The 15,383-nt window shown below is 41.0% G+C and overlaps 1 protein-coding gene across 3 annotated transcripts in view; it reads right to left on the bottom strand.

Moving 5' to 3' along the window:
• ANXA5 (annexin A5) overlaps positions 1-15,383 on the bottom strand; it is a 1,060,565-nt gene that overhangs the window by 1,043,346 nt on the left and 1,836 nt on the right. The gene's annotated exons all lie outside the window — the stretch shown is intronic.

Below are 15,383 nucleotides of genomic sequence, written 5' to 3'. Positions count from 1 at the left end.
TCAGGAAAATAAGACTACAAAGCTTTTTCTTGTTAAACCCCAGCCCACCAAAGCATCACAATACCCCTTTCAAGCCACATTCCAAGTTCTCCCCTACAGCTGGGATGATACCACCTGAAATTCCGACCTTTGAAAAACTAGTCCTAAATGACCTTACAGTTTTAGAAAACAAGAGGAGTTTCATCCCCTACAATATTACGATAGACGAGAGAAAGGCCATTTCCTCTCTCAAGAACAACCAATCCCTGGTTATAAAACCAGCGGATAAAGGGTGAGTAGTCATTCAAGAACTTGACCATTACAAAAATGAGATCCTACGACAACTAGGTAATAATGAACATTATTGCAAATTACCATGCAACCCTACCACCGAAATTCAGAAACTAATAGTACAAGTGACTACAGAAGCATTCGATTTGGGTTTTCTATCCAAAAAGGAATTCGATTTTCTTAATACTAAGTCACCACGCATACCGGTAATTTACTGCCTACCCAAAATACACAAAAACTCTGAATCTCCTCCGGGACGCCCAATTGTCTCTGGATGTGGCTCGGTACTTGAACCCCTTAGGCATTACATCGATTTCTTTATAAAACCATTTGTAGCTTCAACCACATGCTACATAAAAGACACAATGGACATGATCAACATCATCAAAGAGGACCTCCCGTTTGATCCCACATCCAGCCCCATGTGTACGCTGGATGTGGAATCACTCTATACGAACATTCCTCAGTATGAATCATTACGTGTCATTGATAAAATTCTTGAGACCCGCCCCCGACCACATAATGTTCCATCTATATTTATTCTCCAATTGTTAGAGATCTGTCTGACAAAACTTTTTTCTATTTGAAGGTCAGTTCTACGGCAAGATAAGGGCCACCTCAATAGGAGCTATTTTTGCTCCAAACCTGGCCATTCTGTACATGGTCCATCTGGAGACATCCCACATCTTGGATGTCTCAAATCCTTTCCACAGTGGCATAGCCATGTGGAAACGATATATTGACGACATCTTTTTACTATGGTCAGGACCCCTAAACAGCCTTACACAATTCCACCACTGGCTTAACAACAGTGCAGGATTGAAATACACACTTACCTCCAGCAAAGACTCACTACCATTCCTAGACCTAGAAATAAAACACATTGAGGGTCGCCTTTTAACAAATCTACACCGCAAACCCACAGAGAGAAACACCCTGCTCAACTATGCCAGCCATCACCCTCGCGTCTTACGCGACTCTCTCCCGTTTTCGCAGTTTCTACACATCAGGAGAAACTGTTATTTCAAGGAAGATTACTTCACAGAGGCAAAAGTTCTGAGCAAAAAACTCAGGAATAGAGAATACCCACGCAAATTGGTACGTAGGTCTCTGAAACGAGCATGGTACTGCCCCAGGGAAACCCTCCTTGAACCAAAATCTAAACAACCCTAAGACAGGCTTATATGCGTGACCACATTCACTCCAGCATCTAATGCTATTAAAAAAAGTGTGTTAAAACACTGGCCGGTCCTAAACGCCGGCCTGCTGAATCTCGAGCGTCCAATGTTTGCTTTTAAGAGGGCCAAGATCATAAAATACCATTTAGTTCGTGCTTCCCTACCACAACAATCAGTAAAGACCACACTCAATGATGCATGGAGTTTTCCAACTCTTTCAGGGCATGCCAAATGTGGCAGCTGCATCTGCTGCGACTCAACCATAGAAGGGGAATGCTTTGAATATGGCAACATTAAATTTCAAAGAAAATATTTTTCCAACTGTAATTCGCCCAATGTGATATATGCAATTCTATGTACCTGCAATCTCATCTATGTAGGTCAAACTACACAGAAGATCAAACTAAGGATTGGACAACATCGGAGTCGGATACGCTGCAAGACAGCCAACGCCCCTCTTGTGGATCACTATACTGAAAAAGGGCACAATGAGAAAGATCTTAGGTGGACTGTCATAACTATGATAAACCCCCCCCCCCCCCCTCCCCAGGGGTGCTGATGTCTCAACGTTACTAAACAAGGAGGAACTTCACTGGATTCGGAGGACAAATTTGTAATAAATTCAGTAAGCAGGAAGGTTGTAGTTGATGGTTTATTAATAAGCAGCTCAGCAACAGATGATGACAGCCAGCCAGCGCAGAGCAGTAAAACAATCTGACTGATGGCTTGCAGAGCACAGGAGTTCTAATGGAACTGTAATAAACTAAAACATAACCAGGAGTATTTAAAGGTACAGTAATGAAATACAATATAATGAAAATGTAACACCTCTCCCCCAATAGGAAAAGAAAGAAAGGAAGAAAGAGAAAAAGGAAAAAGAAAAACCAAAAGAAGAAAGGAAGAGGAAGCAAAACTAAGACACAGTCAGTAAATCTACTTGGAACAGATATTGGACGAGAAGAAGACTTAACTCTAGAAGCAATAGAATCAATGCACTTGTGTTGAGGCACAGAAACAGAATTATTGTGAAAATCAGGACATTTAGCAACCCGCCTAATGTTCCATAATTTGCCATCTTGTGTGATAACACTGTTAGAAAAAAGCTTAACTACTTTCATGGGCTTACCAAACTTAGCTGAACACTTGGTAAGAAAACCTGGCTTCCCGATTCTGATACAGTCACCCACAGATAAATTGGAACCTTTAGTATTCCACTTCCTGTCATACCACTCTTTAGATTTAGCCTGTTTATCCGCAATCTTGTGAGCAACATCATCAATGACTACTTCAGAGAAAGGTTTACCAGCACATTTCTCTTTAATCCACCAAGGACAGATATTAGAGGCAGGATCACGTCCTTTAAGAAGACGGAAGGGACTAACCTCAGTGGTTGAATGTGGGGTTATGCGATACAACCAGAGTTTCTCTCAAAATATTTTTCCAATCCGCGCCAGACTTCATAACATCAGAAATGAAACCTTTTAAGACCCTATTGAAACGCTCAACTAAACCATTTTCATGAGGTTCATAAACAGATACAGTATGATGAATAATGATCTGTCGTTTGAGAAAATCCCCCATTTCTAAAGAAATTAATTGGACCCCATTATCAGAAACAAGGGTTGAAGGGCAACCTTCTCTAGAAAACACTTCTTTAAAAAACTCCATTACATTTGATGTTGAAGCCGTAGAAACAAATTTGACCTCAGGCCATTTAGAGTGGTAATCGATGAGAACAAGGGCATAACGTGAGTCAGAAGGTAAACACATAAAAAGACCAGAGATGTCAAACGCTATTTTTTTCCAAGGATCAGTTGGCCAGGGTGTGGTTTTCAACGGAGGCACATTAACTTTTAACATTTTCTCACTACCCATACAAACTGAACACTCCCTGACCTTCCGATCAACCATGCGATCCAAGCCTGGCCACCAAAAATAGTTCCTCATTAAACGCTTCATTGCAGACATACCTGGATGCATTCTGTGAGCCAAATCTAAAATAACACCTTGCATTGGAAAAGGAGGGAGACATTTTCCAGACTTGAAGACAAAATTGTTCTCTAACTCATCATACATTTTAAACATGGGCATGAAATCTTCGGTTACATTTTTCTTGTCAGGCCAACCTTCTAAAATATATTTCCTAATTGTCTATAAAGAAAGATCTTGTTTATCTGCAAGAGCCCAAGATTCCTCAGAGATCTTTAAACGTACCCAACAACACATCTTGTAAAGATGTGACAACATCAGTATCATCAAAAATATCATTTGAGGACATTTGGCAAGGAAGACGAGACATAAAATCAGCTATGACATTTTTTTTTCCAGGTACATATTCTGGTGTGAAACAGTACTCTTGTAACCTAGACGTCAATCTGGCAATACATGCAGTTGAATTCCACCCCCCACCTGGAGAAAGAATATTCACAAGGGGTTTGTGATCGGTCTTTAAAATGAATTTACTACCCCACACATAGTTCCTGAAATGTTCAATTGCCCAAACGCACGCTAAAAGTTCTTTTTCTATGACAGCATATCTGCGTTCACTATCATTCAAAGTCCGTGAGGCAAAACAAACATTCCATTCTTCTTTTCCAGATCTCTGCGATAAAACAGAACCAATACCATACATGCTTGCATCAACAGTGATAATACAAGTCTTGTTTAAACAGAAAGGCTTAAGTGTTGGAGCATGTAAAATTTCCAAAAGCAGTCTGCTGTTCAGTACCCCATACAAACACATTACTTTGTCTGAGAAGTTTCCTAAGCGGCTCCATTTTTGCTGCGAAATTATTGACAAATTTGCTATAATACTCGCACATGCCTGCGAAGGAAAGCAACTGTTCCTTGTTGGATGGAGGAGGAGCGTTGCTAATACCCTCAACATTGGATTTTTTTGGTACAACACCATCACCAGATAACGTGTGACCAAGATATTCAACAGAGTCCTGAAACAGTTTACACTTATTAGACTTAAGTGTAAGACCACTTTTCCTCAGTTTCTCACACACACAACGCAAATGCGAAACATGTTCTTCAGTGTTAGTAGAATAAATGAGGATATCATCTTGGAAACACTTGACAAATTTATCAACATCCCTGAAAATATTAAACATAACCCTTTGAAAAACAGAGGCTGCAGATGCCAAACCAAACGGCATCCTAGTATACTGATACAGACCCTGAGGAGTGATGAATGCGGTAAGACACTTAGAATCCTCAGTCAAAGGGATTTGATGATATGCGGACCTCAAGTCGAGGGTGGAAAAGACTTTTGCTCCCTCCAGCATGGATACAACCTCATTTATGTTGGGAAGAGGGTGACAATCCACAATAATTGCAGTGTTTAAAGCTCTTAGGTCGACACACATCCTCAAACTTTTGTCAGGTTTCCTCACCAAAACAATGGGAGAAACCCATTCTGCTGACTCAATGGGTTCAATGATACCTTCCGAAACTAAGTCATCCAAAAAAAATTTAAGTTCTGACATTTATTGGCTCACCCCTTAACCTCTGTTTAACTGGAGTGACACCCACTTTAAGTTTTATCTGATGAGAACATTTTTGTATCATACCCAACTTGTCAGAAAAAACATCCTCAAATTCTGATTTAACCATTTCAGCCTTTTTTTGAGACACTATTAAGGAAACATATTCACCCTCAAACGTATGATCCAAAGAAATAGGATCCTTAGAGCGTGGATTAAGTATTATTCCAAATTTCCACTGGTCTTTCCAACCTACAACATTAACACCTTTTACTGCCACATATAATTTTACCTTAACACACCTAGATCTAAAAATAAGATCAACTAGAAAAAAACCTAACATGTCAATCCTAGTACCATTAAAACTCAAAGGAGAGACATCAGGTGGTATAATGTTGTTCAAATTCAGTACTGAACCTAAGCGTTCCTCAAAATAGTCCTTAGTAACCATCGTCCACGGGGAACCCGAGTCTGCCATGAGATCACTTTTTAAACCCAACACAAACATTTCACAAATCGGCTTTTAGATGGAACACTCCTCCAAACATGAATTAACACAACTAACATCTTCAGAAAGATAAACAACAAAACCTTTTTTATCGTCAGAACAAGACGAACCAGAAGCACAAGAGCAATTGCATGTTTTCACACTATCTTCAGATGCATAGGCTATTTTGTTCCTAGTATTTTGCACAAATTTCCTGACATCTCTACATACAGTAGAAAAATGACCTAGTCTGCCACATTTTCTACATTCTTTGTTAATGGCAGGACATCCAGCATACGAAGCAAAATGTCCCTTACTCCCACATTTGTAACAAGTAACATTTTTGTCAAATCTTTTAAACTGCCCAGAACTATTAGCTTTGGACACATTTTGTGAAAAATGCAAATTTTCAGTAGTTTGACCATCTGTCTGTTTAACCAAACAAACCTCATCAAGAGGCTCAGATTTTTGCTCTGAATGTTTTTTTAACAGTTAACATCCATTTCTCTGATTGTTCTAGTGATTTGGCTATAGAAATTGCTTCAGATAATTTTGGATCCCCCAACTCCCACAGACGTTCTTGGGTTTTCTTATTCTTGACATGAACAATAATCTAGTCTCTTAACATTAAATCACACATATTACCGAAATTACAATGTATAGATAATGATCTTAGTGCAGTGATGAAATCAACAAAAGACTCCAAATCATGTTGTGCACGTGTATAAAACGTATACCTATTTAAGGCAATATTTGACACTGGTTTAAATCTTTTCTCTATTCTGAGTAATGCTTCCTTATATACATTTGAACCATCACTCTCGCCCTCTGCAGGTGTGATGGGTGGTAACGCTCTGAATACCATTTGCCCTTCTGAACCTAAGCAATGCAGTAATATACTCTTTTTTCTTTCGGACCCCGTACGTTCACCATCGATGGCCTTCATGTAATTGAAGAATTCTTCCTTCCACCGTGTCCAAGGAATGGGAGGATCACCTTTATTTTGAAGAAACTTTTCTGGTGGATCAAACTGCATGTTCTTTAAGGTGATGGATAAATAAAAACTTAAAAATTGCAAAAGTAGAGAACGGAACCCGAGTTCTAATGGTGTCACGTTGTAAATAAAACAATGAGTAAATGGCCCAGTACATAAAACTGTCAATAAAAAATTAATAAATACTATGAGGATACCAGAACTGTTGTGGAAAATATTGATGTTCCAAACAGTTTGTTGAAAGTCACATTTCAAAGTCAGAAGTAAATTCCAAAACTGCACCAAACTTACTTCGTGTTTCCGCTGGAATTGTAGATTAATTCTACCTTAATATGCACTGTAAATAGACGTGGAGTTACTAGGGAAGAGAAGAAGGACACGCGATCATTTAAGTAGAAGCGGCACTTGCGATTAGCTGGCACTCGCGATTTGCTGCGTAACCATGGAAACCATAAATCAACAAAATGGCTGCCGGATACGCGATGACGCGATGCGCATTCACGTGATAGACTTGATGACGAAATGCGTGTCCTTTCCCCGTAAGGTCCCTGTGGATGCTTACGTTCTAGATGCTCACAGGAAGAAGTGTCCACGAGTCTTGTAGTGCGGCGGAATGTCCACGAGGATGGTCCGCGAGTCTTCAGGTGCGGCGGGTGCAGCGGCAATCAAAAATAAACACAGTCTGATAACATTAAAATCCTCTTAAAATTGTATAAAATCGCTTCACTCACTGTAGGTTCGAACGAAATTTCCGGGATTTTCGGCGATTAGCAAAGATTAATGCAGGCAAAACAAATCTTTACTCCATATTGATGCCTCCAGTTCAATTAAAATTCAGTCACCGAAAATATAGTAAATTTGATGAAATAAGGTTCCACACCTGTGCTGCTTGATAGATGGTTCACCTCGTCGCCAAAATTTGTAATAAATTCAGTAAGCAGGAAGGTTGTAGTTGATGGTTTGCAGAGCACAGGAGTTCTAATGGAACTGTAATAAACTAAACTAAAACATAACAAGGAGTATTTAAAGGTACAGTAATGAAATACAATATAATGAAAATGTAACATAATAGCATTAGGAATGGACTCAATCATATTGAGGACTGGACCGCTTTGTTATAGCAGACATTCAGTGATACTCCTTCAAGTACAGAAACCAGATCCTAATGAAACATGTGACTCAATGTGTTTTAGAAAATCATGTTAAAAATTGCATAATCTATGTCACTTGCGCCGTTTTTAACACACCACCACTTTCACTGGTTTTTGCCACATGCGCCTAAAGTACCACAGTTACTTTCAACGTTTCCCACTTCTCTTTGGTGTTCCAAGATGGCCGCCACCGTAGATAGCAAATTTGCCGTTCCAAGATGGCCACTGCCCCTGGACCTCGAGGCTGCCAGTCCTTTGCCTCTTTCCATTACCCAATTTTGGCTCCAAAAACATAAAACAAACTTGGAGTCTCCACTTCAGGTCACCCGCTATTCAGCTCGAGCAGGAGCTTCCGTGCCCTGTCCATCCGCCGTTATTCAAGTAAGTAACACTGGCAGACCATGTTTGTAAGCATCCCCTTTAGTTTGAAAAGCAGGAGATCTAACCTAAGTATTGAATGCTTTGTATTTTAGGAGGTGCAACTTGGCACCCAGTGGAAATATTATCTAACCCAAAGCCCCAAGTGCGATCCGGCACTGACTCATATCGATATCAAGAATTACATTTTTCGAGGAAGGCAGACGGCCTAATAATGGTAAATGACCTTTCACTGCGCCGCTTCAAGCACATTCTAAATAATCGCATCTATATGCTGTTTTTAATATAGACCTTCTGTCACCCCAGATCTAGTGGCTGCCGTCGCTAGTTACGGATCGCAATGTGCGTTCCATTACCGGTACATCTACCAGCTCCTTCAAACGTAAGGATTGTTCTAAATTCTGTATCGGACCGAATAGTACATGGCCAACAGTAGTAACGTAACATTAATGCTTGCTTCGATTATTAATAAATCCAAGGCACTATCAGTTGTTGTGTTTTTTAAATTTCACCGCACTTGCATCGCGTCGTCCTCCACCGCCACTTGTGTTTCACCACTCATGAATGATACGCTGCTATCCCACTGGTTCCCCCATCATTTTTAAACCTCGCCGCATTCACTACAATCACGGCTTCAATCTCCACTGCCGGATTTAAACTATAAACCACTGCGCCACACGAGTACTGTGCGATTAGATCCCAGTTCAAAAGCCACACGAGGACTGCGCGACAGTTCAAAAGCAGATATCCTTCACCCTCACTAAAGTCACCTATCAGATGTCTAGCAATTCAGTTTTACTTATTTCTAATTTTTTGTATCTTTCCTTCCCCCTGTTTATTCCCTTGTTAATGTTGATACAGTAATGCGATATAGGCTATACATGTGATTAAGTTGAAGACAACAATGATTTATCTTTTGTCCTGAAGATGATGCTTTATACTGTTGTGAATAGTATCGAAACGTCGTCGACACTAAAAACACCATATGCAATATGATTTTATAATATTGTAATGATCAATGGTGTGTAATTGGTTATCTAAGTGATTACAAACATACAGACACATCTTATACCCTGCCTTTGGCCATTCTGTTTTTCGTTGGTTTGTCTTGTGTTCTGTGGGTCACGGCTGTGCCCACTTGTTATTTAATGTTTTGAATCACAATTAATTGAACCTATATGAAAATAAATTCTTGTCCGGCTGGACAAAAGACATACGATCCATTTAAGCTTAGAGATTTGAGGCAGGTCAGAGATCACAGATCAGGATTGCAGGGGAGACCACCTTGTGTTGTTGGACCACTCGAACTCGGGCCGTGGGTGTCGGGTGCAGAGTGGTGCAGACCTGCAGTTGTGGATGGGGCCCAGAGTCTGTGGGTGAGCAAATCCGATGCTCACGGGAGACCAAGTCTTTGGCTTGGTAGGCAGGGCAGGTCCTTCAGGTTCTTCAGGCCGCTGGCTGCAGGACACACTAGGATTTCACTGGAGCAGATTGGAGGTGGGGAAAGGCCGGTAGGGCTGGGGCCAAGTTAGTGGGAGTCCTACTCCTCTTAGTTTCAGCACAGCTTCTTCAGTCCTTGTGGATACTTCTCTAAGGAGAGACGATTAAGGGTTGCCCTAAATACTAGATTTAGGGTTGTTCGAGGTAAGTAAAGGTCAGGACCAACAGGTTCCTTCTTTGGGGTGGGTACACCCTCTATTATGACACGCCAGTGGGAGGGGGGCATATGCCTCGCTCTGATTGGCTGGATCCCCCTGCATCTGCAAGATGGCTGGCACTGAGTGTTCTACTTCACCTTGCCTCCCCCACCTGAGAGGTGGGGTTGGCAAAAGTGGGCATACCTTCCTTCCTCACTTGGTTTTTCTGTTGATTCTCCCACCCAAAGTCTAGGTCAGAACTGGTGGGGGTCTGTTGCTGGAAGCAGCAAAGGCCTGGGGTAGCTCACAAAGGCTGCAAGCCTTTGCAGCTTCCCCTTCATGGACCCTGTCCATCCTAGGGCAGGAGGATTGGCACCTCGTCCCAAGATGTGCATGGTTTCAGATCCCCGAAAGCAGCAGTTTCTCAACCTAGGGGTCCAGAAACATGCCTGGTGGTGGCAGCAGAAAACAGCCACTCAGCCTGGACACTAGTGGTAGGTCATTTTTCAGGGGGCATCTCTAAGATGGCACTGAGTGCATTTTTCATTAAATCCCACACTGGCATTAGTGTGGATTTAATGTGCTGAGAAGTTTGGTACCAAACTCCTCCGTTTTCAGTAAAGCCTTTATGGTGTTGTGGAGTTCGTAATGACAAACTCCCAGCACCATATACTCTTAATGGCAGTACTGCACTTACAATGTCTAAGAATTGGCGTAGACACTGTAGGGGTACTGGGCTCATGCTCCTGTACCCTCAACACTGGTATAGTGCACCCAGCTGGAGGGGTGGCTGACCTATGCCCGGTTAGTAGACATAGCGATACCAAAGGGGATGATGGATGGAGTGCTAAGATCTCTATACTGGGGTGAATGTATGACATTGTTCTGCATTCTGTCCATCAACTGTTGCTTTTGCAGGGTAGTAGGCATGGCACACATCCCTGTGTGCCATGTCTACTCTTCAATTCATGACATGTGGCCAAAGAGTGCCAACTGGGTTTTGTTTAAATGCAGTTTTAGTAAAATAACAGGCCCAGGTTAGCTGTTTCGCAGGAACCCAGGGCACACTCAAAGTACATCGGCAGTTTAGCAAAAAGTGGGGGCAACCATGCAAAAAGAGGGCACTTACAGACAGCCACACAAGTGAGGTATAATTTTACTCGGGAGACCAAGGGGAACGCTGGAAGGTATGACATTTGTGCAGACACGGTGAACCCACAAAAAAATTTGGAAACGTGATTTTTGTCAGCCACATTAATTTGAGGTTTGCAGGGTATTCTGGGCAGGAAAACGTTGGGTGATCCACACAAGCCATACCTCACTGAACTCCCCAGGGTGTCCAGTTTTCAGAAATGTGCGAGTTTGGTAAGTTTCCCTAGATGGCCGCCAATCCCGGGGCCAAAACCCCAGGTACCAACCCCCCCCCCTCCCTCCCCCCCCACAAAACCAGGTCATTTTGATGTCTCCACAATACGTTTTGGGCCCTTCCCTGCCACGGGCACTTGGCCCACCCACACGAGTGAGGTCCCATTTTTATCTAGAGACCTGGGGGAAACTTGGGTGGTAGGAAATCCAAGTCAGTCCGGTGATCCCACAACTTTCCCCACACAGAAATTTGAGAAAAATGTGATTTTTTTGTTCCAGCTTAATTTGAGGTTTGCAGGGTATTCTGGGTAGGAAAAGTTTGGGGGATCCATGCAAGCCAGGTACTCCAGGTACTCCCCAGGTGTCTACTTTTAAAATATGTCTGGGTTCGGTAGGTTTCCCCTAGATGGCCACAGAGCGTGGGGCCAAAAACCCAGGTGAGCCCCTTAGCAAAAAAAGGTTGTTTTGTGATTGGCAATTTTGATGTCTCCACATTACGTTTTGGCCCCTTTCCTGCCACGGGCACTTGGCCCACCAACATGACTGACTAGACCATTGCTTTGGAAAGAGGTGACATTTTTTATAATATTTTGGATGGTTTCTCTTTTAAAAAAACTAAAGATTTTAAATGTCTACATTTTGTATTTGTATGCTATGCTTTTATGTTTTTTAAGTCTTGAAAAGAAACCGAATAAAGTGAATTTGAGTGAGGTACCCTTTTTAATCAAGAGACCTGGGGGAAACTTAGGTGGTAGGAAATCTGCGTCAGCCCGGTGATCCCACAACTTTCCCACTCAGAATTTTGAGAAATGTTTGATTTTTTTTCCAGCTAAGTGAGGTTTGCAGGGTTTTCTGGGTAGGAAAGGTTTGGGGGATACATGCAAGCCATACCTCCATGTACTCCCCCAGGTGTCTAGTTTTCAAATATGTATAGGTTTGCTAGGTTTCCCGAGGTGCTGGCAGAGCTAGGGTTCAAAATACACAGCTAGGCATTCTGGAAAAAAAGTGTCAGTTTTCACTGTAAAAATGTGGTGTGTCCACATAGCGTTTTGAGTCGTTTCCGGTTGTGAGCACTAGGCCTACCCACACAAGTGAGGTACCATTTTTAATCGGGAGACTTGGGGGGTGGTGGGGGGGGGGCACAATTGTAGAGCAACTGTTACTACCAATTGACTTTCAATGCATTTCGGCTTACCATAATGGAAGAATGTCTAAAAAAAAAAAAAATGTAAAAAACCTTTGAAAAATGTCCTATAATTCACGTTAGTATGGGTACCCACAATTTTGGCGATGTACAAATAGCTACTGTTTCTACACTCTATATTTCATTCCCATTTCAAAAAATACATAAGTGTCTTTCATACAGATTTTACACTGATCAGCCCTCCGCCCCCCCCCGCCCCCCAAGTGATTTGCTATATACCCGGTACACAATAAAAAAAACATTGCAAGACACTGCTCAGTTATTGGCTCCAGGTTTGTCAGGTTCTTGGTGAACCTGCAAGTTCTATATAGCCCTACAACCAGAAGGGTCCAGCGAATGTAATGGTATATTGCCTTAAAAAAATCTGTTATACTTAGAAGTTACAGGCGAAAACTTTGGCACAAATAGATGTTTTTTTTCAACTCATTTTTAATTTTTCCTATTTTCAACTGTTAGTTTCTATAAAACAATACCTTGAAGGATCTACACAAATGACCCCTTGCTGAATTCAGAATAGTCTACTTTTTTTAAATGTATAGCTTTCCAGGATCCAATATTGCTTTCGTATCCATTTCTACCATTAACTGGAAGAGGGTTGAAAGCACAAAACATAGCAAAAATAGGCTATGCCCCAGTAAAATGCTAAAAATGTTGGATTTCTGACAAATGTCAGTCTGTTCTTGAAAGCTGGGAAGATGGTGATGTCAGCACCAAAAACCCTTTGTTGATCATTTGCAGGGAAAATAACCAAACGCTTTCATCTTCAGCACTCCCCCCCCCCAATATTTCACACACAAAAATAATAATTTGACTGGATTTTGGCTAATTTCTGGTTCCCCTCCAAGGCATTAAACAAACCATGGGTGCCTTTAAAATCCCCGTGATGTTGGAAGAAAAGGACACAAATTTGGTGTGGACACCTTATGTGGTCAAAAAGTTACGGGGGCCTATGCACAAACTAACCCAAATAAAAAAAAATGTAAAAAAGGTTTGGCACGGGGGGGGCCTGGCAGCGAAGCAGTTAAAGTAGCATACACAGCATGTCTTCAAGAGATTTCAATACATGCAGAGAAGGAAACAGCACCTTAAATATCACTCAGGATCACAGTGTTTATCAAGTGAACATCTGGAAATATATACTAGGCCTCCCTTTTCAATACCAGTTTGAGCTCACGTGGCACATACAAATCATTTCACTCACAATGTATGACTGAACAATAAAATTCGAGATTGCCCCTATAGACCTGGAGACAGTCGATATTTATTCCGGCTAGAGTACGATTCTCAGTAACCCTTCCTTGAGGATTTGATGGCCTATTTGCACCTTATTCATTCTTTAAAAGTTTCCCTGAACATAGTTAACTTTATTTAGAAGCTGGGAAAATCCCAGGGACTAGAATTTAAAGTGTTTTATGGAGGCAGAGATTTCTCCATTAGTTCTTCCTGCTAGAAATCAGCTGTATCAATCAGTTTAAAGCTGCGCGAGGGTATAGGGATTTAGTCATTAGAAATACCTTTTCTCACAGGCAGTCTCATTTGTTAATTATTTTCATACTTCTCCACTGACCCTTATTTGTTGTGTGCCACTCATTTGCCCTCCAAATAAGCAAAATACCTCCAATAGACGTGTACTGCATTATCCGTCCTGAAAACCATCATTCTCTTTATTGTATTGGCATTTATATAGCGCTTACTACCCCCGACGAGGCGTCGAAGTGCTTTTTCGGCGAGTAGCATGCTACTCCGGGACCCATAGAGGATTAGTGTTGAATTAGTATAGTGAAACACGCAAGTACATTTTAAGTAGTAGATAGGCTAGTCAATTATTTGGAATGATAGCATAAGGATAGAGGAGGACAAAGGTTTGTATTTATATAGCGCTTGTTGACACACTATTCAGAAAGCCTTTAAAGGATTAGTGGTGAATTAATATGGTGAAATATGAAGTAATTTCAGTGGTGGATATTGGTCAGTTACTTGGAGTGAGAATAGCAGAGGGATAAAAGGGGAAGAAAGATTTGCATTCATATAGCACTTGTTAAACCTGATGGGTGTTGAAGCGCTTTTCTGGCGAGTAGCACGCCACTCCGGAACCCATAAAGGATTAGTGTTGAAAATGAGTATAGTATAAATATGAAGTAATTTGAGTAGTGGGTATGTTATTCAGTTATTTGGGTAGTATATTAGTATAGTTTAATATGGAATTTGAAAAGTGAACATGTTAGTCTGTTTATTTTGATTGAAAAGGATAGTGGAAGGATAAAAGAGTGAAGGATTTTTTTATTTTTTCATTAGGTCTTAGCAGTAGGAGGAGGCTTTTGGATGAGTAAAAAGGAGTTTGAGGGGAGGAGTCAGAGGGAAGAGTTTAGAAAGGTTTTAGGGGATCGGTATAGTAAAAAGGAGGTGTCAGATGATGCAAGGAGGGGTAGAGTAGGAGAGAGTCTAGAAATGGTTACTTTGGCGATCATAGTAGTGGTATGTGGTTTGGGATAAATGAGAGAGTGGATGTAGAGGATGTATATGAGGAGAGATAGGGTAGTGCATTGGAAGGAGTAGAAGAAAGAAGTTTGAGATGAGTCTGAAGGTTGGGCTAACCAGCCTCCAAAACCACTAAATGCCACCCTCTTTAGAAATTCAAGGGTGAAAAGTAGGTTTTGTCACTTAAAGCCACAGACGCTGGAAGTAGGGGTGATGCAATAGCCCCAAAATAAACATGCTTGAATTCAGAAAGTAAGTGAGCAATAAAATGCTTTTACATTTTGTTTTTATCTGGTCACATTTGCGACGCTTTCAAAGATGGTCAAATGTCAGGCTTTTTTGGGGAAATTGGTACTTGTTCTTTTAACGTGCAGTGTGGAGTTTACTTTTCTTTCTCCGAATGTAAAGATAGAGGATTTTGTAAGGCAAACTGACAATCTGGCTGGGAAGCAGGGAATGAAAAGAAAAGATAAATGATGCCAGTTTGTATTTTTAAAAACAATTAAACACCTGTAAATGATGTAGCAAATATTTCAAGCCATATCAGCAGTTAGAAAAATACAAATGTTTCTCTGAAGTGTAACGAAAACTAAGATTTAATAGGATCAAAGGAAAAAAAAAAAAAACACTTTACTTGATAAGCAAATTATAAATATTTGGTGAACATGATCTCATCGCATTATAATGTGTGTGCCATTTAGGTTTTATCAGTAAAACTTCGCGTCAGTACAAATATTATTTCAATGGAAAAAG

Source organism: Lissotriton helveticus, chromosome 2_1 (assembly GCF_964261635.1).
Source record: "Lissotriton helveticus chromosome 2_1, aLisHel1.1, whole genome shotgun sequence".
Classification (NCBI taxonomy): domain Eukaryota; kingdom Metazoa; phylum Chordata; class Amphibia; order Caudata; family Salamandridae; genus Lissotriton; species Lissotriton helveticus.
Note: the sequence above shows the minus strand (reverse complement) of the source record. Positions and strands in the feature narration are given on the sequence as shown.